Raw genomic sequence first — 25,377 nt, forward strand, 5'->3', positions numbered from 1 at the left:
GTCAGTGGGTCCCTTTGATCAAGTTGCAAGGAAAGATGTGCGTCATTCTGAGGGAAAAGTAGGTGTAAATGGTCATAGGCAATCCACATATGGAGCCAAGGGCCAAACTATATATGTACAGATGGGATAAGGCTTTGATTGTGTTTGTCTTAAAAAAAAAAAAAAAATAGAATGAAGGAAAAGGTGAAGACTGAGCTTTCAGAAACTGATAATAGGCTAGTTCTTCTTGTTCTGGTATTCTATGGGTGGGGGAACTTTTCCTCAGGAGACATTCTTCTGTGGGAACAGATGGGGGTGAGGAGAAAAGAAATGGAAAAACCTGTTAGCTCCTGAGAGACCTTTGTGGGGGGGAGTGGAAAAACTTACCATTTCCTGAGGGACTGTGGGGAAAAGAAGGCATAGAAACAGTTTCCTAACTTAACAAAAATAATTGTGAAAAGATGTCTCATAGTATCCAGTGAATTCTTCTGTTTTTTTTTTTTTTTTTTTTTTTTTTTTTTTTTTTTTTTAAGTAGGCTCATATAAAATAGAAACCCAGAGCTTCATATACATCTTTTTTTTTTTTTCCCTGTTGTTTGTATATTGGAAAGTTTGTGTTTGTGGATTATAAAATTCATAATAAAATATAAAACCAAAAATACTAGATTAATAATGGGAGTAGAGTTGTGCTGAACATATGGAAGGAAGGTAATAGGCATTTATTAAATGCCTACTCTATATGCAAACCACTCTGCTAAATACAGTATAAATATTATCTCAATACAATCTGTATAGATGCTACTATTATCCCTATTTACAGATGATAAAATTGAGGCAAACAAAAGGTTACATGATTTTCCCAGGGTCACACATTTAGTGGAATCAAATTTGAATCCATAACTTCCTGGCTCTTATCCCAGTGTTCTAGCCACTGTGGAATCTGTTTTCCCTAAGTCACATATCACATTGTTGCTTTCAAGAAAATACAGTGAAAGAAAGTTTTGGTTAGTCTTGAGGACTAAGGGGAAGAATTAAAAGTTGATGGTTATCAGTGCCTTTAGGGGAAAGTACAGCCTTATAAAGATGCCGGAATTTGGGCAGGAAACATGGTAGGAAGAGAAAGTAACTTTAGTTATCTTGTTAAATATCTTTTATTTTGTATATTGCTGTACTTTGAATTTTGGAGGCATTAAGGGTAATAATTATGCCTCCTCTTCCCTATCCCCATATTAAAATCACCTTAGTATGATAGAATAACACTCAGAAAGTGTTATGGTGCAGCATAAATATATATACATATATATATATTTATATATATATTTATATATTGAATGTAGTTAAGTGATGTAACTAACATTAGCACAGTTGTAATAGCCTACGGGGACCAGCTCATGAAGCATATGAAGAACTTGCAACTACTTGAATGACTCAAGGATTGGTAATGTGTGATGACAGAGTTCTCTACTTGTCTGATGAAGCTTTAAGAACTGATGATTTAGGGGTTGCTCAGTCAGGACTCACCAAAGGGCTATCTGTATTTATACACATCTTCTTTTTGTCATTGAGGACTACTTTGAGCTACTTTTTTAGAAGTTAGGTAAAGGAAGGATATATGGCATGGTTCTCGGCTATCCATGGCAGCTATGAGCACATGGCTACCTATATCTTGTATTTATTCTTTTCTGATTCAAGAAAAGACTTCTAAGCCATGAAATACCAAGAGCTGTGACATATATTTTTGATATGCACATGTACTATGTGTGTCTCTCACTACCATTTATACCTTAATTTGAGGTGATTCCTTTCATGTACCTATGTGTTTTTATGAGATAGTATGCCCCAGTTTTGTTTTTGTTTTTGTTTTGGGTGGGGAGGAGAACATGTTTATACTAACCAATCTTATTCTATTATTTTAGGAAATACCATTGCTAAATATCTTTATATTGTTATATCTGTATATTGTTAATGGGAAATCCACCAGAGGGGACACATTGGAAATAAAGCCCCTCAGGATTAGCCCTCTAGAACTCTGAGAATAAAACTCAAGTCAATAAGCATTTATTAAATACCTACTATGTACAAGGCACTGTGCTAAGTACTGGGGTATTGAGAAAGACAAATAACAGTCCTTGATCTCAAGGAACTCACAGTCTAACACGGAAGACCATAAGCAAATAAGTATGTACAAAGATATATAAATATCAGTTAAGATTAATCCATAGGGGGAAGACAACAGAAATGAGGAGATCAGAAAGGGCTTTTTCTAGAAGGTGGGATTTTATCTGGATCTTTAAGGAAGACAATTAATCAGGAGATAGAGATGGATAGGGAGAGAATTCCAGGCATGGATGACAACCAGTGAAAATACAAGTAGTAGGGCAGTAGAGTATCTTATGTGATACTCTATGTGATACAGTAAGGAGGCCAGTGTCACTAGACTGCAGAGCACATAGACATACTGTCTGTCCTATTAGATTTTTGGGGTCTTTGAGAACAGGGCTTTTTAACTGTCTTTGTATCCCCAGTGCATAGTACAGAACTTGACACATTTATTTTAAAAATATTTATTGTATGAATAACTTACAACAAAGCTATGTAGGCAATAGAACTATTATTTTGCCCATTTTACATAGGAAAAAAAAATAAGGTGCAGAAAATTAAAATGGCTTGCCCATGATCATACAATAGGTGTTCTATCCACTAGATGATTCTAATCTACTGCTTCTTGGTAAAATTCTAGCTATCCTGAGTACTTAAGGCAAGGCATTCTGAATGAGTATTTTCTGTGTAGGTTTCAGCCCTTTGAACACAAAACTTTTTTCATATTTAATTTTAACAGTTTTATTAAAAATCATTCTAAAATGGATTTCATCATATTCTCTTAGCAGAATTTTAATTTTTCTTGATATTTCAACATTGTGAATACTTGTTAACATATGTTTAATAGAGTGATGCCTTCAAAAGTTTTTGAGGCATGGAGAGATATTTTCTCCTACACTGAATTTCTGTGTTTTTAAGATCTTGTGTTAACCTTTTTATTTTTTTATATATTTATTTGTGTTTGTTCAGTTCCATGATTTTCTCATTGTAGAAATTACCAGTATGGAAATGCTAATGCTCATGTAGACTGAGCAACTCATTTGAAATTCATAGTTAGTTTTTGTCATTCCCATTTTGGGGTGGTAATATTTGTACATGTGATTTTGTTGACAACACTTACTTTTCATTGTTCTATAAAGTCTTTGCAACTTCTCTGTATTTGTAATTCTCAGGGTATAGAAATCTAATATCACATTCACGTACCACAGCTTGTTTAGACATTCCCCATTTAATGGGCATCTACTTTGTTTCCATTTCTTTGCTAACAAAGAAAGTGTTGCTATAAATATTTTGCTGTTTGTGAATCTTTATTTTTTATTTTTGACCTCTGGAATTTTTGCTTATCAATGGGATTTTCTGATCAAAAGAGATGTTCTAACATTTTTACTACCTAAATAACACTATTCCTGTGAAAGCAAAGAAAGGAAGACATATCTTTTCTCTTCTAATATAAATAACTTCATCTTAGAAACTGGCCTTAAAACCAGTTAAAGGAGTCATATTTTTGCATTTTCTAAATTCTCTCAATTCCAGCCCATGTATCTTTGCTTTTCTCTCTCTCAAATATTCAAAGGAAGCTGTAATATCATTGAATCAAAAATTCCCTCCAATGATTCAGATTACAAGTAACCCCTACCTGCTCATTCTTTGCAATTATAGATCATGTTTTCCCCAAAATTCAACATAGGGGATCCAATGTATTCATCAATGTGTATCCAATATCTGTTTCCCCAACATTGCTAGATACTTTCCTTGTTTTCTCTCAATGTTTTAAGTGTACTAGGGGAGCACTCTGGGTGCCCATGAGCTATCCTTTACTTTTGTCACATGTTTAGCTCATTTGTTCCTATCACTCAACTCTCTGATGATGTCTTTTAATATAGCTATTCTCTGAATTTCCTACTTGACTGTAGGTTTACAGTCTGCTTATCTCAGTTCTGTGCCCTTTGTACTCTGTTGACCTTTTCATTATTTTCATTGTTCAAAAACCTGAGAGATGTTTGGATATTGTTTCCAGGAAGCTTTTCAAAGCCTTGTGGTGTGATGCCAATTAACACATGTCAACTCAAACTGGAGTGTCTATAGGACCTCACCTATAGGTGCCCATGAACAAGGCATTATTCCTCCTTGCCTTGCGTCTCACCTTTTTAACCACAAAGGTGAATCGTTTTGTGGTTTTTCAATCATTAAGTTGTGTCTGACTTTTCACGACTCTAGGCAATACTGTCTGTGGGGTTTTATTGGCAAAGGTACTATAGTAGCTTGTCATTTCTTTCTCCTGTGGATTAAAGCAAACAGAAATTAAATTACTTGCAAGGTCACATAGGTGACATGAAGATAGGTGGGATTTGAACTAAGTTCTTCCTGACTCTTGGGCCTGTGCTCTATCCACTCAGCCACTTAATTGCTTCTATGGTCAAAACTACTGGGAAGCAAAGCTTTTCCTGCTTTGTACCTTAGAGAGACACTGGGCAGGATTATTTTTGTTACTACACCTCCCTCCCCCAAGGAATCTTGAATAATTTTAATATATGGATGTAGGATTCCTTGCTGTCAAAAAGACCATCTTTTGTTCTACTGAATCAAATACTTAATCAAACAGCAACAAATAAAATGGGATCTCATATGATTTACATCCTTGTGAATTGTGAGATGGTAAAAATGTAATCCATGTTTGAATATAGCTTGTTGCCTACTAATATACCTTTATTGAAGGAGAGGGAACTCAAGGAGTTATTTAAGGACAAGTAACTCTCATAAAGATTTTATATTGTGGTCCTGAATGTTTGTAGTTACTTATGTCCTCTCATTCACTTTTGTTTTTCAGTATTGTTAAGGTCAGAAGATTTTCCCTGCCTTTATCTGTCTCCTTCAGGTCTCTTGTTTATCAATCCCTTGAGGACCTCATAATTGTAACCCTTTCCACATGGATCTCCTCTAAATACACTTGATCCAATGTAGCTGCTTTTTCAGCAACCTCTACTAGTACCTCAGGTCCAAGTGTGGTGGTTCTACAGGAACCTGGGAGTTCTTTTCTCTCTCTGTTCCACTTGTGGGGACACACAAGCTCCTCAGCAAACAAAGCTCCTGCCTCTGCACTACAGATTTGGGCTCCTCTCAACAGCCCTCCTGAGGATTCAATGATTTTTTTAGAACAATGGCTCAGTGTATTAAAAAAAAAAAAAAAAAAAAAAAAAAAAAAAACCAACCAAACCAAAAACACATACCAGGTGAATAGCTGAAGTAGGAGGCAAGTTTTTTCAAAACAACAAAACCTCTTTGATTGTACCCATTATGGCTAGCATAGTTCCTGGAATATAGTAGGCACTTAATAAAAACTTGGGGAATGAATGAATTAACAGTGATAAATATCTATATCTAATTCTAGCTACAAATATGATAGTGAAATAGGAATAACAGTATAAGCTATCCCAAACAGTGTAAGTGTTTGGTTTATGAATGAGAATCTTAGCTTTGGCCTAGAGTAATCAGATAGCCAGAAAGAAGTGAATTCTCCTTTTCTGGCTCTGAAGTCCTTTAGCTAACATTGCTAAAAGCAAAACCAATGGGTGTGGTGACTGCTCTTATGAGAACATTGATCCCTCAGGAATGAAAATTAATTAATAGAAAATCATAAATGATCCTGTAAAGCCTCTTTAATATTTTCTATACTCTCTGTGTTTTATAGTTAACTTCTTTCTCATTTTTGGAGAAAAACTTTATCCCATCTACCTTTAAACAGTCATTTAAAAAATTCAAACCAAATTTCCTTTCTTCCTCCTACATGCCATATTCTGCATGCTTTGAACATGATGGAATATCTTATTCTGAACATGTTGACTAGCTTTGTGTTTTAATAAAATAGCAAAAATTCATAAATTGAGGAAGGAGGGGGATGTGAAGCACGTTTCACTTTCAACATATTGTCAGAAATGAGTTAGCTACAGTCTGGAGGAAAATTCTTGGCTGTAGACTGATTACTTGATCTCCACCATTCTGATCTGTCAGTATTAATCAGAATAGACAGATTGGTTCTTCCCATGAGTCCTAGTAGTCTACAGTCTGTGGTGACTTGTTTGGAATTTGATCTGAGTTTCTATTGTCACCCTTTGATGGTGTGTTTACAGCTTGCTACCAAACACTGCCTTTGTCTGGCCTTTGTCATCGAAGTGAGGGTCATGATGAATTTTGTGCATATTAAAAAAATTATTCAAATTGCTTATGAATGATATTTAGTTTTAAACACATATGCTTAAGAGCACTTTCTATTTTTCAATATATACACACTATATCTACCCAATCAAAAAAAATCTAAAGTTGATGGTGAGAATTAGATATTTTTCTGGACTTTGCCCTCAAAAAGCTATTCCTAAAGCATTATTAAAGCAGAGGTCCTTAATTTGGGCTTCAAATTTTTTTTTTTATGACTAAAGTTAAATCTAATTTATTTCCTTTGCAATCCTATCTTCATTGATGCACTGAAAAACATTATTTTGAGAAGAGGTCCATAAGCTTTATTACTTGTCAAAGGGGTACATGACACAACATAAAAATCGATTAAGAAGCCCTGAACTAAAGAGAGGCAACATCTTCAAAGAAAAGTAAATACAGGGTGTGTGTGTGTGTGTGTGTGTGTGTGTGTGTGTCTAAATACATATATATGTACACATACATGTTACATACAGGTATATAGCATGTATAGTATAAGTGTGCATATCTATATCTCTCTCTCTCTCTCTCTCTCTATCTATCTATCTATCTATCTATCTATCTATTTATTTGTCTATCTATCTATCTACACATATATTGAGGCAGCTAGATAGCATAGCAGATTCCAAGCCTGGAATCAAAAAGACCTGAGTTCAAATCTGACCTCAGCTATTTACTAGCTGTGTGATCCTGGGCAAGTCACTTGACCCTGCTTGCCTCATTTTCTTAATTGTAAAATAAGCTAAAGAAGAAAATGACAAACAACTTCAGTATTTTTGCCAACAAAACCCCAAATGGGGTCACAAAGAGTCAGATGTAACCACATAAAAATGATCAGGGGACATTAATATCTGAGGGAATTAGGAGGGGCTTTATGTAGGAGATTGCACAAGTTTAGTCATGAGCTAACTTATAATTCTGAGAGAACAGCATTTCAGGTATGTGGTATAGCTTGTCCAAAGCCTTAAAGGTTGGAAGTGAAATATTGTTTGGAAAGAACAGAAAATGGGCCAGAAAGCTGATTGAACCAGAAGTTTCAAGCACATGACCTGTAATCCACATGTGGTCCACAATACTCCCAAGTATGGTCTAAAATAAATTAAAATGTAATTGAGAAATATTTAACAAAGTAAAAATATAATAAAACACAGATAATATTCATATATGGTTTTATAAGTCAATATGTGTCTGCAGGGATCTTTTAGTGACTTCTGTTGTACTTGAATTTCACACCACTGGATTAGACCATAGGGGGGAGGAGTAATTTCACATCAGTCTATTCATTAATTCTTCAGCATTTATGCATCTAATCTGAATCACAGTAGGCTAACATGCTATTTATGAAAATGTTGAATATTGATTCCCACCTATTTTGTATGTATATTGTATGTTTTATGCTCAGATACAGCATCATTACTTTCCTTTGCAACTCTCCCCATGTATTAACTTCAGTGACCTCCATTAAGGAAGAAATGTAGAACATTTCTTATCATTCCAGCTCGACAATATTGAGCACCTACTATGTGAGGACATCTTGGTATTCAGTCATATCCAACTCTTTGTGACTCCTTTTGGAGTTTTCATGTCAAAGACACTTCAGTGATTTGCCATTTCCTTCTCTAGTTCATTTTACATACAAAGACACTGAGCTAAACAAGGATTAAATCACTTGACTAGAGCCACATAGCTAGTAAGTATCTGAGGCCAGATTTAAACTCATTTTCCTGACTCTAGGCATAGTGCTCTATCCACCATGCTACCTAGTCTAAAGACACCACAGGTACTATATATAAAAGTGATGAAATCATTTGTCTCCAGCTTATAATTTTAAAACATATAAGCAGTTTATCTTTTTAAAAGTCTCAGCATTTATAGTAGTGATAACAAGTAATTCAGTAATACTTCTCAGCTCAAGAGCATTTTCAGACATGAATCCTCAGTCTTTAAGATTAGGATATTCCCAGTCATTTAGTTCAAATTCCCACTCCATGTAGGAATCTGTTACAGTCAGTCCCCAGGATGCCAGAAAGCAGAGAAGCAGAATAATAAAAAAAAACAATAGGTCTAGTATTTAGTCCATTCTCCTGCCACTATGCAAGATATATATCCAGATGGACAGCCGGCTATCTTGTTTGCTGTATCTTGTGGACTATCTCTGACTTTAACCAAGGAAAAGTCACAGTATAGTGACAATACAGGAAGTCAGTTGTGGGGTATAATCAACAATGAGATTCAATTCTCTCTGTTGGGCCTGAAGGACTAGACCACATTGCCATTGTTTCCATGGAGTATAAATGTTTGTATGAGTTTATTACTCTCCAAGAGAAGCTGATGATGAAGTGAGTGGAGACTAATGTCTCACCCCTGCTGTTGCCAGGAGAATGAACCTAATGATTTAATCTGGCAGGTGTTTTTTTCAATGTCCACTATCTAATTTTCTGAACCTGAACATTTCTTGATTCAACCTGACCCAGCAGGTTGTGTTGCTTCATGGCACAATAACTCAGAGCTTCGTGCTTTGTTTTGTCCACACCTGTGGGATTTAGAACTATACAGGACAGGCTGGTTCTGTGTTGAAAGCAAGCAGTAAGCTGACCTTATTGTTGCCCTTACCTCATCAAGAAAAGTCAAAGGAGGCCCTCAGCATGTTGGACATGGACAAGGACTTGGACAAGACTTGAACAGGAGAGGCAGGTAGAGATGAATTGTAACATCATCGTGGGAGGAGGGAATACCCACTTTCATCTGAGCATAGATGTCTGAGTATTTGATTTAGGAGAGAAAAAAAATCACAGACATTTCGTGTTTTCCCTCCTATTTTGTAACTGCATGACTTAACAGGTCGATAAAAGCAGTTATTAAAAGTTCATCTTTTTCAGATTTAAAAAAATAGAAAAAGGGGTAAGAATTCTAAATGATTGCCCCAATTTCTCACTGTTCTGATCTCCAGTGTCTGTTTTCTCATTTTCTCATTTGCTCTGTTCAAATCTTCACACACACACACACACACACACACACACACACACACACACACACACACACATACACACACACACACACACACACAGAGCAAACCAGTGGAAAGATCACCAGAGTCAGAATCAGAGGACTTGAGTTCAAATCTAGCCTGTCATTTATTATCTATGTGAACTTGGGCAAGTCATGACCAGACAAAACAATCCTTATATTATCTACCTCTTAGTTCTAAAGGCTGTTAGGAGGAAAGGGAAGTATCAATGGGAGCTATTATTATAATGAGAAACATTCCCATGGAAAGTGAGGAAGTATTTCCACCACAACATGTTTGGCTCAGACATTATGAGTATTTGTTTTGATGGAGCCAGATTGCTTTGACTTAACAGACACACATCTCTCATGACTCAGCATCTCAGCTCTGCATGGGGTAAAATCACTTACCGAAGGTGAACTTCCTTGGGAAGATGGGGATGGGGTGGGGTAAGAGAGGAGAATCGAAACAAGACCTAAATCATAAAGGATGCAAAAAAGGGGGAGCCTCAACAGCAGAAGTCTAGACCTTGACTTGAGTCAACTGGGTCTCTTTGCCCAAAAAATGTTACAAAGGGGCACAGATAATTCTTTTGCATTTTATGTAACTTGCTTCAAGTGAAGTAACAGTTAATACACTCGTCTAAACTGCTGAATAAAAGTTCCAATCATAACAGTATTATTTAGAGCCTCCACAGGAAATCTGCCATGTGAAGTCTGTCACCAGCCCTGAAATGTCTGGTTCCACTGATGTCACTGTAGCTGTGTGCGTCTGTCTTTTGAATTTTTAAAAGGCCATGTTAACCATTCCTCCCCCCATCCCCAACTCATTTCTTTCTTGATTGATGTGCTTTATAACTCTTTGCTCCAACTCTAAAAGACACAGGTGGGTTCTACTGCTGAGCATCAGGTGACTAATGTGGCATATCAAAATATAAGGTGTCCTCAATTGTGTTTGAGACAGAGGCATCTGAGTAATATTCTTCCACTTATCAAATCTTTGCATTTAAGCATTTTTATTCAGAGCTCACAAACATTTTAGAGAAGCAGAATAGCATAGTGAATACAAATCCAATCTAAACATCAGGATGAACTGAGTTCAAGCCTAAGATTGTGATATATATTGGCTATGTGGCTCTGGTCAAGTCTTAAACTCAGTCTTTTTCTAAGATTGTAAGCTACAAAACAATCGCTGATTTTCCTTGGTAGAGGGAATTTTCCTACTGGAGAGCTCTCTATAATAATGAAAGTATAGGTTCAGGTAAAGAAATAAACATTTTATGCATAAAACATTAGGTTAGGGATTTGTAGAGGGGCTATTTGTGGAGCTGCTGTTGGTCTTGCATGTGGTACCATAATTCTCAGGCTTTTTCTTTGAAAAGGTGAGACTAATGAGATTTGCATCCCACACACCTCAAAGGATTTGTATATACTTATTTGGAACAAAGTAAAGAGAAGCATTCTGCCTTTTCACTGTAACCAAATTAGACTCTTGGCAATTTCTTGATCTACCTCCTCCCATCTTTGTGCCTTTGCCCACATCAATCATAGGATTGTGAATTTAGAGATTAAGGTTATTAGAGGTTATTGGGGATTCAGGGGGACTCAGTAATGGTTCCATTTTCAGATGAGAAAATAGGACCCAGAGATTTAAAATGATTTGCCCAAGTTCAAACAGTTAGAAAATGACTTGAGGCAGGATTCAAACTCAGGTTTTTCTGGACTGGAGGTACAGTAGTCTTATCTACTAAACCACATTTCCCCCTCAATTCTGAGCTTATAATGTGCTTCCATTGATTTTCTGTTGAAATCCATTCCTTCCTTTGAGGCTCATTTCATTTGGTACCACCTCCATGAAGCCATTTTTAGTGTCATTCCCCTTCCTTCCACTTTCTATTCAGGTGAAAATAACCTTACAGCTCTCAGATTTTTTTTAACATGATGTTTGAATTCTCATACCATAGCATCTAACTCATCACTCTTTACTTATGAAGTTTTCATGTGTGTAATATATTCCCTTCCATTAGATTGTAAGCTCCTTAAAGGTGAAGTCTGTCTTTATCTTTATATCTATGGGTGATTTCCAAAATATCACCTTAGAGACACTGGAGAATTTCTCCTTAGGTGAGATCAGGGTTGAAGTTGAGCTCTCCAAATAGAACTCATTTACATTAGAGTATTTTGTATTATATTCTAATGTGTATAACTTTTTCCAATTTCTGTTAATTTTCAGATAATTTGGTTTTCTTGCTATTAAGTCTCTTGTATAATTAACATTTGGTGGATAAGTCAAACCTATAAATATAAACTTGAGGCATTCCTTCCCTTTTAAAGGATAGCAACCAAGAAAGAAGTTTGTACTTAATTTTTTTTTACCTAGACTAGTACTATTTAGGGATGAAAATAAATGTAGTTCTAGTCCAGTACCTCTCTCTCTCAGAATCATAGAATATATCTATCCATCACACTCCTCTCCAAGTAGGAATTGAAGTCTCCCTTGAAGGGGGATGAACAGGATTCCAAAGATATATATTCATGTCTCCCTTGAACTACTTTTAGAATAAATGGATTAATGAGGAAAAACAGCATTTATAAAGTAACCATTATAGGCAATGCACTGTTCTAAGCCATAAAGATATAAATAGAAAATTAAGCTTGTTCTTAAGAGTACATTCTAATGGGGGAGACAACACATATAGCTTTAGCTGCAAGTCAGAAAGAAAGACCTCATTGTCCTTAGGGCACAGTGACAAAATAGATGTTAATTCCTTTTTAACATCACTTCTATTAAAAAAAAATCACATCTATTTCTGATAATGAACCATTTGACAATGACTTCAGCGACAATAGTTTCTTTTCTGAGCTTTCACCATCTATGGCTATAATATCATCAGAAACAGTCGTCAAACTAAATTTTCATAGGGATTGCTTCCTAGAATGATGGTGGGTGCTGGACTAGAAGCAGTACTATCCCCAAGTCTCTTGGGTAAAGGGTCCTTTGACTGTTGCCTTTGGAGTCTGTGGAATGGGGAAGATGGTGGTTTGACTTGCCTTATGCATGCTGCTTTCTTTCTCTCCTGCAGGTCCTTGCTTCAGCTAGGCTGGCTTACTTGACCTGTGAGTGGCAGAAGGCTGACAGTTGATGAGATAGCTACCCTCTTTTCCACATTAATTTCATCCTGCTTAATGATCATCACTTGAAGATCATCTAGGTTTCATACCTGTCTGTCTGATGATCAACACTTGTGGAAGAGAATGTTGAGACCCTTCTCCCCAATGATTTTTCCTCTCAGTGAAAGTTGTGAGGACTAGGATGGAAGCAGGTCTGGTAATTTAAGAAGGCACTGATTTTCTCAAGGCTCTCGAGTTCAAATTCATGGACTATATCCACTGGGATCTGAGGGAAGATAGTAGTAAAGGTGGTGATGGTGCTTTTACTTGCCTGGCATGTAATACCTTCTACTTTAGACATACATTACCTTCACGGGGAACATACACATCCAACACTGCTATTGCTGCTGCTGTTACTGCTACTATCACTAAATCAGTGTGGAAAGATGGAAAGGTGGGTTGGAGTCAGGCTGTGAAGGGACTTAAAAGCCAAAATGAAGAGGGTTTTTTTGTTTGTTTTTTGTTTTGTGTTTGTTTTTAAACTAAATCCCAGACTAACTGATATTTAGCTTTGAGATTCTATGATTTACCACTAGGCCATAAAGCATTATCAAAAATAGTATCTGAAAAAAAATGGAAATTTAGGGTGTTTAAGCTTTATTAAAGGTTAATGTGTATGTGTATGTGTATGTGAAACATAAGATAATTGGGAAGCCTGGGGAACTTTATGAGGATGGTGAAAGAATGAATACTGAAGCAGGTGGGAAGCCACTGGAAAAGAGTAATAATAGGCATTAATATATATTTTACTTATATAAATAAAGTTATTTGAAATTATATCTACATGTACACACATATATTAAAATAATTATACTGCACCTTCTCTTTTACTGCTAAAATACAATCCCCTCTAGGGTGGAGTATGGAAGCCAGCCTAAGAACTACATTTGTCCAGTTTAAAATTTTGCTGCGTAGAGATGTTTTTTACTTTATTGGAAATGGGCTTGTCCCACTTCTAAGCTCTCTGATTGAATTTGACTATCTTTCAAGTTTCCAGAAGTTCTTACTGAAAATGTTTTGGAGAATTCTGGAATCATAGATATTTCTCCCCAGAAAATAGTTTAGAGAACAAATTATTGATTTCACTAAAAATAATTAGAGCTTGTTCTTCTTCCCTAGTGGAGAGAGTTTGGTTATTTTTCTTTTTCTGGTGGAGTAAACCTTTTCTCTACCTCATTCCCTGTCCAAATCAGAATAAAGAAAAGCCTTATTCAAAAAAAGAATTCCCAAACTTACCAGACTGGTTCTCTAACTCCATTGCCAGTAATATAACCAGTTAAACACCTGTCTATCCAGAACTTTCCAAAATGTTCAATGAAGAAATTCTTAGTCCTCACAGTTCAATTCAGTTCAATTTAAGAAGCATTTATTAAGCACCTCCTATATGCTACATACTGGAAATACAAAGACAAAAATTAAATAGCTTCAGTTCTCAAAACTATACATTCTAGAGCATGTGCTCAGACAAAATATGAATAAATTAATTTTATATTTGAGGGAGAACATTAACTAGTTGGGGAGGGGTATGTGGAATGAAAGGCTTGTTTTGGGTGTAGCATCCCAGTTGATCCTTGAAGAAAACTAAGGACTCTAAGAGGCAAAGGAAAGAAGAACGAACATTTTAGGTATGGGGAGAGGAACATTTGGGGATGGCCTACAAATCTAAACAAATGTACGTTGAATTGTAGTAGAAGGGAAAAAGCAAAGAGGCCAATTTGGAAGGTAAATTACGTGAAGTATAATGTGAAAGTAGTCTGAAAAGATAGGTTGAAACTAGGGTTTGAAGAGCTTTAAATTCTAAACAGATGGGTTTTTATTTAATCCCAAGGGCAATGGGGAGCCACTAATGCTTCTTGAGCATAGCAGTCATATATATACATATATATATATATACATATATATATATATATATATATATATATATATATATATATATATGTATATATATATATACTTGAAGAATATTAAATTGGCAGCTGTGTACAGGAAAAACTGGAGGCAGGAAGACCAACTAGGAAATGATTTCAATAATCCCACCAAGAGGTAATACACAAGCCCCAAGACTCATATAGCCATAAGAATTTATATAACTCCACCAGGGCTCTATAGATATAACCCTCACACAATTTGTTTGATGGCTACATTCTCCTGGAGTTGCAACTTCAGGAGTTGCAGTGGGTCAAGTACCATCCCCATTGAAATGCTATAAAGGACATGCTATACTGGGAAGTTTTCTTTGCCAATTATGATTCTAAATATGTAGATCCCCCTCCGCCATTTGGCCAATATCATGTTACTAGAGAGGTATAGTGGAAAGTACAATGGACTTTCCATTCAGAACTCAGAAAAATCTGAGTTTGAAGTTTTAGATCTGTCACTCACTGGCAGGGTAAATTTTTGAACAAGTCTGTCATTTTCTCTGGGGCCCAATTTCATCATTTGTAAAATTGGGATAAAGTATTACCTAATTGTCAGCAAAACATTTTGTATACTGTAAATTGTTTTATGTGTTACAAATATTCTTACCACCAAAATAGCCTTGTCTTTGGTCCAAGAACCAAACCAAATAGCTCTTCATTAGAAGAAGGGCTCCTATTTAATAAATAATAAATTGGACACAGGAACTCAGAGCATGAAAGGGTATTTATCTGTATTTCTGATGGCAGTACCCATGTTGAAAAAATAAAAGCATGGCTCTTTGGAATTGTTGTCATTATTATCTAATATTACATGGTTGCAGCCAAGTCCTAGAAGGCTGATATGTAAGGGGACAATCTCAGGGCAGTAGGAATTAATGTCTGTACTATTTTTTCTGCTTCCAACTGACTATCAGTCTCACCTGGCATGGTTATCCCTCAGAATGACTATGGCCTGTTTGGATCTTCCAGTTCATCTTATTCCATGACTTGCATTGCTCAGGCTGATACCATGGTGAGGGTGAACTCAGGACAGCCTTTCCACCATAATTCTGAACTTCCTAGGTTTTGTTAGTTGAAGCCAGACTCTTAATGTTATTTTAATGCAGTTGTTTTGTGTGTGAATAATATGCTCCTTATGCCAAACCACAAACCCTGGAACTAATATCTCATAAAAATGCCGAGAGTCCAGAGCTAATAGCTATTATTCAGCAGATGGGGTAAGACCTAAAAAGTTACAGATTGATGTTATTCCCAGAGGGGAGCCTAAGTGAAATGCAACCATGGAGTGGCAATATATGCTTGAAGGGCTCAGGGCCAAGGAGAGACAGAATCCTAACATTATCTTTTAAATTAGCCTGAAGTATGTTGGGTTCATTTGGGCAGATTTTTGTGGCTCAAGGTCTGAGGATCAAAATTTCTATATCTTTCAAGTGGGAGACTGATACATAAATGCTAAAAAAACCACCTCAAACCTCCATATTCCATAAAGAAATCTATCAACATGCTGTCTTTGATCAAGGTATGAAGGTCTACCTTGATGAAGCTTTTCCTGGCCCCGTTCTTCCTGGGCATTCTGAGAACCTCACTCAACTGATTAGATTAGGTTTGCCTGTCTGTCAGCAGGCTACAGAGAAGGATGAACCTGAGCTAATGGACAGGCAGGTGCTTGTTTTCCTGGAAGAAGAAGCTGAGAGGAAGCTAGCAGAGAGGTGAGGAGAAGAGCTCAATGTGAGGAGAATGGGAAACATGAGTGGCAATATTTGCCTCTTAATCCTGTTCATGATAGTCTCCAAAATCAGGCCACAGGATGTCAGTGCAGCCTGTAGGAAAGCCAACATGTCGGGCAGGATTTTCCCTTCTTTTTTTCAAAAGAAAAGAACTCCATCTCTCTAATCTCAGACTCTAATAAGTTCTGCTTGCAAATGTCTTCTGACTTGAGAAGTTCAGATTGTGTTGAGCGAGAAAGAAACATTGGGATAATAGTAATTACTGTTATTATAGGGAGCTGTTGTGTGCCTGTCACCACAGCATCTGGGTGTAATAACATGCTTAATGGAATGTAAGATGATCTGTTGCTCCTAATGGGCAGTCACAGAGCTGGGCAGTCACCCACTGCCCACACTCCTGCTTGGAGAACCAACTGAGCAGATGTTTGTGGAAGCAGAAAAATCTTGTATGGGTCTTGAAGGCCAAAGAACTCAGTCACTATTGTATTCATGGACTAGGCAACTCACACAGCTAGGGCTATGCGTTCAGGAAGCCACAGTTTTAGCTCACCTCAGTTCATCATTCAGTCAATTTAATAAGCATCTATTAGGCACCAATGTGCCAGGCACCACAGTGGAATACAAAGTAAGAAACATATAGTCCTTGCTTTATAATCTGCTGGACCTGTGAACAAACCCAAAAAAGTCTTCCCACTGGCCAGGTATGAGATCAAGTCATGTTAACACAAAACAAATGAGACATAGTCCTAGTCCAGTGACCTTCCCTGGTTTATTTACATCTCTTGAACACATGCTATACCAATTAAGAAGACCCACATACTGAACAGAATAAAATGAAAAGTCATTAAGTAAATCATTCTATTCAAGTGTAATCACACATAAACAAACATTCTAGTGATGAGGTTAGTGGCAGTCAGAGAGTTGTTAAAATCCCCTTATGATCAGCTCAAAGATTCTTCATGAAAGAATTCATGAAACTCTGGATTATTAATTGGCAAAAATGAAAGTTTATTGTTGGATAGAAACCAGTTTGCTAAGAGACTGATTTCCATAGTGGCAAAGTCCTATTAGGGAAATGGAGTCAGGCACTGAGAAAAGAATGCTTTCTCAGTGGGCAGGATCCTAGTAAACTGTTTGGGCCTCTGCAAGGAGTGAGTTTAGAAAAACTGCCCTTTAAAAGGAGTCTTGAGGCTTCAGGAAGCCAAGGTTCTGAGGTCTAGATGCTTATCAGTATCCAGCCCAGATCTATTGGAATTAACACATCAAAGGGGTGCTTTTTGACCAGGATTTCTAATTGAATCAAAGGCTACAAAAGACTCCAAAAGGGATCACAGATCAAAAGGAATAGTTTCAAAGTGATAATCTTAAAGGGAACACAGCTTCAGTAAAGGGAACAGTTTCCCTCCCCCTTCACTAGTGTGACTGAATTTTTTCTCAGAAGTAAGAGATTAGAAATCATCTGAACATGAATCCTTTCCACAACATCCCTGATTAGTGGCCACTCAACTTTGCTTGAAGACCTCCAATGAAGGGAAATTTACTACCTCCTTGAGAGAGTCACCTTTATGAGTTTCACTCCTCTCCAGTCTACACTTAGGACTTCCTCCTCTATACCCTAACTCTTCATGTTAAAAACTTACTCCATTCTCAGAATTCCCACATCTGCCCCTTCAGTTTCTCCCTATGATTGAATGGCTCCTTTCAAAGCCTCCATGTCTCAATTCTCTCCAGGCTACAAAGACATTGTTTTACTATGCCATACATTTTTGCTTCTCCACCTTTTCCAGCTTCCTTTTATAGACTGTCTTTTCCCATTAGGATGGAATCTCATTGAGGGCAGAGGCTCTTTCTTTTTATATACATTTGTATTCAAAGCACTTCCTTCAGTGTTTGGCACATAGCTTAATAATTAATAGTTAAATAACTTACAATTTCTCAAAACTACCCATTCCACTTATGAACAGTTCAAATACTCTCTTTACATTAAATGAAAACTTTCCTGTCTGCCAATGCTAAATACTATTCCTAGCTCTTTTCACTGGGGCCAAGCAGAATAAGCCTAGTCCTTTTTCCACTTGACAATTCTTCAAATACTTGATGTGGCTACCACATCCCTCCCTAAGTCTCCTCTTCACCAAGCTAAATATCTCCATTCCTTATAAGTGATTCCCCTTATATTACTAGAATGTAAACTGCTTTAGGGAAGGGACTGGTTCCTACTTCTTTATGTATTTTGAGGTCTTATCTATGTCATGATGTCATTCTACCTTGTATATTAGGAAGTACTTAATGAATGCTGTTGAGTGGAATGGTCTCCAGTTCATTCACCATGCAAATCACACTCTGGCTTGTCAATTCCTTGCTAAATATGGCATATAGAAGTGAACCCAGTAATCCAGAAAGGGTCCGTCCAGGATCGAGCACAAGACTATTAACTTCCTCATTCTGCATACCCCATCTCTCCATGTGCAGCCTAATATCTCATTAGTTAACTGGGATTCCTTTTGGCTGCCATTGAGCTGAGGAGACTATAATCTTAATAGGAATAAATAGTGTGCTATTTATTCCTATTAAGATTATAGTCTCCTCAGCTCAATGATTCAAAATCAAAACATTTCACCTGCACTGTTTTCTGGCCACATTTCTTTTTGCTTTATGGCCATCTTTGTTGTTTTATCTCTTTATAAGCTCAGATTTTTATTCAGGGTATTACTCTTGGATTCTTTCTCTTTTACCCTTAATTAATTGCACCTAGTTTTCTTCCTTGCTCTTTGCTCACTTCCCCTTCCCTTTCCACTTTTGCACAAATCCCAAAAGTTGAAATTCTCATATTTAAGGGATGGAAAGGGACAGGGAAAGTCTTGGTAACAATCTAATTCTCTCTCAATTATAACATACTCTCTCTGAGATAAAAGAAGCTTATATGTAACTCATCATACTTTTATATGCATTTTGTTCAATTTTCTTCCCACAAAACACATAGGATGAATATTGAGTGCTTTGTTAGTGTAATAAGAAGCTTACAATCACCATGGAGACTGGAAGGCATAAGACAAGAAAACCTGGCAACAGATAGCAAAGAGGAGCTACATATGAAAACTGACTCAGGGTGGGCTACTCAAGGATTAAAGAGTTTCTTTTTCCCCTAGATATTCCAGGTATTCCTGGGTAAGGGATTTAAAGATTCAGTCACACTTAACTGGTTAGAGTAAAATACTATACATTAACCTATATGTAACCTATAAAATACTATAAATTAACCTATTAAACTATACATAACTTAAGTGCATTTGATTTTCCTATAGTCTATCTGAGAACTCTAGACAGTGGCTACTTAAACAGTTTGGGGAAAGAACCCAAAATAACTCTGGATATATTATGGTATTGGATCAAGAATTCATAAGCTGCAATAACCCTTCAATTCAATATTTGTAACTTCATTTTTCTTCATATTTGTGTAGCTAAGTAAACTCTTAGTTATAGGGATTTTAGAACTCGAAACAATTTGAGAACAGGAAAGGGGACTGCATTTCTCCTTAGCAAAACCATAGTAGTATATGTGTGCAAATGTATATATGCGCATTATTATAGAGATACTGAGAAATATAGATACAGATAAACACATACATGCACTGTATGTTTAATAGTGTACTTATGTAGTATATTTATATATACTGTACTATATTTACTATAGTATACTATATGAACAGATTAGCCAATAATAGGTTCCAACTAGACCTGACTTGTTCATTGTTTGAGTATTGATGGCTCAGAGTAAGTGAAATAGAAATTCTTTCTGTTCTGACCAGAAACTCTGAGAGTCTTCCCCTTTCAGAAAGATTCTTTTGTGAAGGCAAATGAGGTTAAATTTTGCCTCAATACTTACCTAGTCTTAATCTCTGAATGGGCATTGCCTCAGACAAACTGAGACCTGGGAAAGGCCAAGGTCTCCCACTGAATCCAGAGCCATGGCTAGTTGTCTTGACTTACATCTTGCCTTTGAACTCTGATGTTTGGAGGAAAGAGACAATTTTAAATGAGCACATTATCAATGATAATGTGCACTTGCTTACTGAAACCCACCATGTATCTTTCTAATGACCTTTGGACCATTTGTCATATAAATTTTTGAGAGATAGTGTTACTCCATGATTCAAAGACATATAATATCACCACATGAATATTTGTGTTTTAGGCACTGAACAATGTGAAAACATGGAAAGAACTGTAATATTTCTGAAGTAATAGCATACTTTCCTTCTCCTGTGTCTGCCCATTAATCTAACAATAGATTAACTTATTGGGCCAATCATCCGATTGACCATAATTTGTTCAATATACACTTTTAATCCTCTTAGCTTTTCTATGGTAGGTCTGAACCCATTCAACAATCATTTATTAAGTCTATGTTATATACTAGGAACAATGACAAACACTGAGAATACAAAGACAAAATGCAAAATAGTTCTTGATCTTAAAAGTCTTATAGTTTATTGGAGGAATATTATAAAACATAAGATATCATAACCTCTTTAGGTTGTTCTCCCATCTTGCATTCACATTTGCAGGTTAGGTCTCCAGAAGACAGAGACTATTTTGAGGTTCAAGGAAGGTAGCTTGATGAATACACTCCTAAAAATATATGACCTGGCATGATTCTCTTAGAAATGTGACAAGCTTTCAAGGAGCTTACAGTCTAATTGACTGAGATCCAGGCTATATTTCTCAATATCTCTATAAGAAAGATTTTATATAGTTAGATAATAAATGCATTTGTGTGAACTAATAGTGTGAAGCCCGCATTAGCTCCCTGGAGGCCTCAGAATCAGTTGGAGTCAGGATAAGCAAAAGTCCTTGGTCTTTAGGGGGAGAAGTAAAGGGGATTGACAAAACTGCCACACGCTCTCCACCTACCTTCTTGTTGTCCTCCTCCAAAGTGACTTTGGCTTGTCTCTTATGATTATCTGTATACACCAAAAGATCTAATCAGCACAGAATAGTGGGAAGGGCCATTTTTCCAAGCATATGCTAAAAGAGTATTGTCCAATAGTTAAGTGCTTGGTTGTCTGATTTCAGTGCACCTATTTAGAGTTTCAGTCCTTTACTGAAGGACCTTTACTATAGCTCTATGAGATCAGAGGAGTAGGAGTTAATAGTTCAAATAGTCAAAAAAGATGTGAGGAAAGCTCTAAGTTCCAGTGGCTTTTATGAGTAACTTAGTGTTCCTGCAATAAACAGAAGGCAAAGATTTTTTTTAAATTTTATTTATAAAAATTTTTTTGACAGTATATATGCATGAGTAATTTTTTTAATAACATTATCCCTTGTATTCATTTTTCCAAATTATCCCCTCCCTCCCTCTACTCCCTCCCCTTGATGACAGGCAATTCCATACATTTTACATGTGTTACAGCATAACCTAGATACAATATATGTGGTAAATCCAATTTTCTTGTTGCACGTTAAGTATTGGATTCCGAAGGTATAAGTAACCTGGGTAGATAGACAGTAGTGCTAACAGTTTACATTCACTTCCCAGTGTTCCTTCTCTGGGTGTAGTTGTTTCTGTCCATCATTGATCAACTGGAAGTGAGTTGGATCTTCTTTATGTTGAAGATTTCCACTTCCATCAGAATACATCTTCATACAGCATTGAAGTGTACAGTGATCTTCTGGTTCTATTCATTTCACTCAGCATCAGTTGATGTAAGTCTCTCCAAGCCTCTCTGTATTCCTCCTGCTGGTCATTTCTTACAGAACAATAGTATTCCATAATATTCATACACCATAATTTACCCAACCATTCTCCAATTGATGGGCATCCATTCATCTTCCAGCTGCCACAAACATTTTGGCACATACAGGTCCCTTTCTGCTCTTTAGTATTTCTTCGGTGTATAAGCCCAATAGCAGCACTGCTGGATCAAAGGGTATGCACAGTTTGATAACTTTTTGGGCATAGTTCCAAATTGCTCCCCAGAATGGTTGGATTCTTTCACAACTCCACCAACAATGTATCAGTGTCCCAGTTTTCCCACATCCCCTCCAACATTCATCATTATTTGTTCCTGTCATCTTAGCCAATCTGACAGGTGTGTAGTGGTATCTCAGAGTTGTCTTAATTTGCATTTCTCTGCAAAGATTTTCTTTACTCTATGCTAAGGTTCCCTGTTCCAGTAATTCCAGAAATGATGATATTCTCTTTCCATGATGATATCTTCATAACAACAAAACAACCAGTTAATTTAGGAGTAAGGAATTGTAAGAAATTAGTCATCATTTTAGTTACATATAGATATTGATAAAATATTCTCTGATCTTATTACTTTATCCTTAAAATCTGGTGAAAGTAGAGAACAATTGGAAAGGGGAAGAGGAAAGTTTAACCAGTTGAGTTTTAAGGTCCATTCCAGCTCTGGATTTCAATAATTCTAAATTTCATTCTTTCTGAGTTTGCCAAATAGATTTGCCTTTGAAGATTAGGCAACTACCTAGACTCACTAGTTAACTTCACTGACAAGAGCATGGGACTAATGTGTCTAAAGTACTGTCTTTGAGCCCTAGCCATGAATAGCCATAAACTTTCAAGAAAACAACCCTCAGAAAACATAATGGCCAGATACTTCACCCTGTACCATCTCATAAACAGCAGTAGGTGAAAAAAATCTGTATGATTCTGCCAATGCTATCACTGATATTGGAAAGACAATAAGCAAAGGTCCTATAAAGCTGGAACAATACCATCATCTCTGTGTACAAACAAGAGCACATTTGCACACTACAGCAAGTCTATCTTTAGGTAGCCAGTGAAATCTGCCATGTGCATGCTTCTGTGATTTCTCTGGTGTCTATTCTGTGGCCCATTATGGTAATTTCTTCTCCTTCTTACCTTCTTAGCTAACTGGGAGATTATATTGCTGTTCCCTGGGTACTATAATTTGCATTGCAATATGAAGCTGACTAGCTCTATTTGATGCCTGCAAATTATGGACCCGCTGCTGAAACTCTGATGTGGGAGTCACTTCCCCATAAGTCAGAAGAAGTTACATACACAGATGAGTGCAGCTCTGGGAAGAAAGAACCTCATTTTATAATCACAATTTAATTTAAAAAAATAAAATCTCAGTTACAGAAAAATAGCAGCAAGCCCACCATAAAAGACAGAGGAGAACAAAAATGAAGTGCTCTCATAAAAGTTTCATAAAATATAACCACACACATATTACACACTGGGGAGAAATGCCATAAAAGTTATAAACAGAAAAAGGCAATGTTCTCTCAACCTCCTTTCCTGTTCAGTCTGGAATCATTCTGAGTTGTGAAATCCCTACAGGTAAGAGCTAACATAACAGCTCAGCTGTGGAGGGGAAAGGAGCTGGGATTGCTGGGGTGCCAGGGAAGAGGAATAAGCTGTGACCAGGGGAAATCAGCTGCTATTGGTGTCAGAGGAAAATGCTTTTCTGCTCTGTTCTGTTCTTCCTAATTCAGCTTTTTACAGAATGCATAGTTTCATGGATTGAGTTGGAATTAAGTGAAAATAATTGAATATTCCCTGGCTTTCAAGGACCAACAGGCCAAAACTTAGCACAAATACTATAAGCAGTCGTCTTGTTTTTAATGAGACCATTTGTAATTCCAATAAAGTTTCTAAGTTAACAAGATCATCCAGGCAGATGGCTGCTTTGCTAACTTGACTATAATAGTTAGAAACAGCAATGGAAAAAGAAATTTGATCTTGGGATCAGAAGACCTGGCTTCTAATTCTGGCAATGACATTTAAAACAGTGTGACCCTGGGCAAGTCATGAGTCAAGTTCATAGACAGAGAACTGCCTTAAGAGGACAAATAGTTTTATTCTAATTTTACAGATGAGATAGGCTTAAATAGCTACCCTAAGATTACACAATTAGAAAGTGTCAGGGATGGGTTTTGAACTCAAGACATTTTCTTTCATTTCTTTGGGTTCTCTTTCATTTCTTTGGGTTTCAGTTTCCTCACCTGTAAATGAAAATGATAGTATTTACCCTAGCTCATAGGATTGTTGGAAAATAAATATGTTTATAATTTGCCATGGAAATGTTATTATTAATAAGAATATTCAGCAAAATAATTCCTGATAACACTGGCTCCTGTTCATGCATAAGTCACTTTCCACAGGGAAGAAATTGCACAGAAAAAATATTATACAACAAAGAATGTATAGAATGCCATGGTAGACAGAAAAAAAAACTTTGGTTTGGTGAACTTCTTGAGATCTATAAGTTTTATTTATGACAAGCTATCTCTGTTCTATATAGAAGGTACCAGAAAAGAGGTGGGGCAAAAGTACCAAGCAGAAAAAGGAAGATATATCTCACCCTACCTCTTTCCTAGAGCCTTCCATGAAGAACATAATAGTAACCTAAATGGTATCATGTACAGAGTGCTGGATTTTGAGTGAGGTACACCTGAATTCAAATTCTGCCTTAAAAACTTAGTAGTTGTGTGACTAAGCAACTCACTTAATCTCCCACAAGTTTCAGTTTCCTCATCTATAAAAATAGTAATCATTATGACATCTATCTCATAAAGTTGTGAGAATTAAATGAGATGGTCTATACAAAATGCTTTGTAAAACCAGAAAGTGCAAATGCAAACTATTATTATTATTATTGTTATTATTATTACTAGAATGTAGAAAAAAAGTAGAGGAAAAGAAAGGAAAGAAAAATAAGGTAGTTTAGATCATATCCTAGAAGAGTTTGAATCCTAGGACAAAAAATTTAGAATTTATTTATTAGGCAACAGGGAGCCATTGAAGGTTTTTATTTTATTTTTTGTTTTTGTTTTTCAGCAGAAGCATGGTATGACCAGTTTTTTACTTAAGTGGGATTACTTTGGCAGTAGTGTTAATTATAGGTTGTATGAGTAATTGGAAGCATAAATATCAACTTGAACCTTATTGCAATAGTTCCAATGAGAGGTTGTGAAAGCTTTTACTAGGGAAGGGGCAGAGAATGAATGTAAGACTGGAAAGGAGAGGACTTGTGTGAAACATTTAAATGAAAAACTGACAGGACTTTGTAACATGAGCAATGAGGGAATGGGCAGAGCTTAAGATGGCACTAAGGTTTAGAACTTTGTTGACTCTTAGAATGATGGTGCTATTAACAGAAATAGGAAAGTCAGGAAGATCAGGTTTGAGGCAGGCAAAAATGTCGAGTTCAATTTTGAACATGTTGAGTTTGATGTGCCAGAAGAAAATCTAGCTGGAGATGCATAGCAGA

The 25,377-nt window shown here is 36.5% G+C and overlaps 1 long non-coding RNA gene across 1 annotated transcript in view; it reads left to right on the forward strand.

The window, feature by feature from the left end:
- The first annotated feature begins 8,627 nt into the window (after positions 1-8,627).
- LOC141565904 (uncharacterized) overlaps positions 8,628-25,377 on the forward strand; it is a 145,412-nt gene continuing 128,662 nt past the window's right edge. Inside the window, exon 1 of the long non-coding RNA XR_012489176.1 lies at positions 8,628-8,982. This is a non-coding gene — a long non-coding RNA (uncharacterized LOC141565904). The remainder of the gene's footprint in view (positions 8,983-25,377) is intronic.

Source organism: Sminthopsis crassicaudata, chromosome 4, assembly GCF_048593235.1.
Source record: "Sminthopsis crassicaudata isolate SCR6 chromosome 4, ASM4859323v1, whole genome shotgun sequence".
Taxonomy (NCBI): Eukaryota; Metazoa; Chordata; class Mammalia; order Dasyuromorphia; family Dasyuridae; genus Sminthopsis; species Sminthopsis crassicaudata.